Source organism: Palaemon carinicauda, chromosome 5, assembly GCF_036898095.1.
Source record: "Palaemon carinicauda isolate YSFRI2023 chromosome 5, ASM3689809v2, whole genome shotgun sequence".
In the NCBI taxonomy this organism is placed as follows: Eukaryota; Metazoa; Arthropoda; class Malacostraca; order Decapoda; family Palaemonidae; genus Palaemon; species Palaemon carinicauda.
Genome location: NC_090729.1, coordinates 54,801,835 through 54,803,941, shown reverse-complemented (window position 1 = coordinate 54,803,941; position 2,107 = coordinate 54,801,835).

Genomic DNA, 2,107 nt, shown 5'->3' with positions numbered 1-2,107 from the left:
ATACCCCTTCAGGAGGTCGAGCGTAGAGAAAACCTTTGCTTAGTGCAGGTAGGAGGTCACGTCAGCTATGTTTGGGAGGTGGTAGTGATCCGGTTCTGTTTGCATGTTCAAGCGCCTGTAATCCCCGCACGGACGGAGGGAGCCATCTTTCTTCAGAACTATGTGTAAAGGTGACGACCATGGGCTGGAGGACTTTTGGCAAAGGCCCATTTCCTCCATTTCGGCGAACGTCTGTTTGGCGGCTGCCAATCATTCTCGTGCCAGACGTCAGAATTTTGCGAAGACTGGGGGTCCTGTCGTCTTGATATTGTGATAAATACCGTGCTTGGCAGGAACCGTGGGCGTTTGGCGAAGCTCTGGATGAAAAACTTCCATGTACGACGTGAGAAGGTGGGCGCAGTCTTCCGTGGGTGTGCTGATGTTGAGAGCAAGGTTAGAGGGGGCGGGTTGAAGAGGTGTCGACAAGTACGAGTCTGCGTTGACCAAATCGTCTGTGGGTGACATCGACCAGAAGGTGGAAATGAGAGAGGAAATCCGTGCCGAGGATTGGCATTGTGAAATCTGCAACGAGAAACTTCCAATTGAATTTACCGTTTCCGAACGATAATGTGAGGTTATCGTAACCGTAGGTAGGTATCGCAAATCTGTTGGCAGCTACCAAGCGAACGTCGGCAGATGTAGACAGACTATGTCGTGTCTTGAAGAGTTTCCTTGGCAAAAGAGAACGACAAGCACCCGTGTCTACCAAACATCGCACGCCCGTTCCTGCATCATTTAAAAAGAAAAGATTACAAACACGGGAGGCCACCACCACGAGCAATGGCCTACTTACACGTTTTTTGGCCACTGACAATCCTTGGCACATTTTTTCGCGGTTGCCCCGAATCTGAAGTGGTAGTAGCAAAACTGTGGTGTATGGGAGGTAGTAAGTGGCTTTAGAAGTCGTTTGTTGGGGCGCGAGCGATTGGTGCGTGTTGGGTGGCCTTGTCGCCGCTTCGGCAGTCACGGGGAAGGCGTGTATGTTCTACAGCATTCATGTCAGCTTTGGTTGACTTTGAATAGGCATCCTCTTCGTCAGGGGTGGAGGTGTTGATGGAGGTCTTGAAGTGGCTGTTCATAAGGGCGTTGGCTTTGGTCATCAAATCCTTTATGGTTAAACTATTCACATCGGGTATGGCAGAGCTTATAGGTCGGGTTAATGGCACATCCAAAGGGCATGAAGTAGGTTCACCTCACGAGGAGAGCCGTCTGCAGCAGGTTAAAGGCGAGTGATACTGGTCATTTCCGTGAGGGCAAACGAAGCCCTTTGGTCCCCCAACGGTTGTTGAGAGAGCTGAAAAATCTTTGCTATACGGGCGGGCTGGCGACGGCGAGTACTGCTGCAGAAGGTATGTTTTGAGGGCGGAATGCGCTATTGGGGTGTCTCCTTGTTCACAGAGCCAGTCGGATATTTCTAGGAAGGTGTCCTCGGGTATCGCCGCGAAAACATAATCTGCTTTGGTGGTTGAGTGAGTCACGCTGTTGATGCAAAACTGGACTTCTGCGTACTGAAACCAAGCAAATGCCTTACCGCTGGAAAATGACGAAAGTTTCAATTGGGAAGCCGCAGCGTCAACTTCCGTAGAGTCCGCCATAGTACCAGCGATGGAAGGGCGAGTGGGTTGGGGTGGAAGGCGGTGGGAGCGAGTCGACTTCCGGGGTCACCAATGTGACGGCCGAGAGAAAGTTATAACTCAAAGGCAGGAATGCAATCAACTGAGTAACTTTATTAAAGAAGACTCTCCTTTATATACAAAACCTCAAGGCAACAGGAATTTTCATGTTCGAGAAACAGACAGTTTTAGAGAGAAAAAACACTGACATGTTTTATTCTGGTTCTTTTTAGTACGAGGGAAGAGCGCAGATACAAGTATAATATATACAAAATAATTTATGTACGATCGTTTGACACACGGTTGGTACAGGCTTTCATATCATATCTAAATTTCAACCCAGTATTCAACAATGTCACAGCAGCAAAATATACTTTACCTGAAGGAAAGACATTGGGATATGGAAAAGCTTCTTACATTTATTTAAGTTGGAGCAAATTGTGGACTAGAAGTGT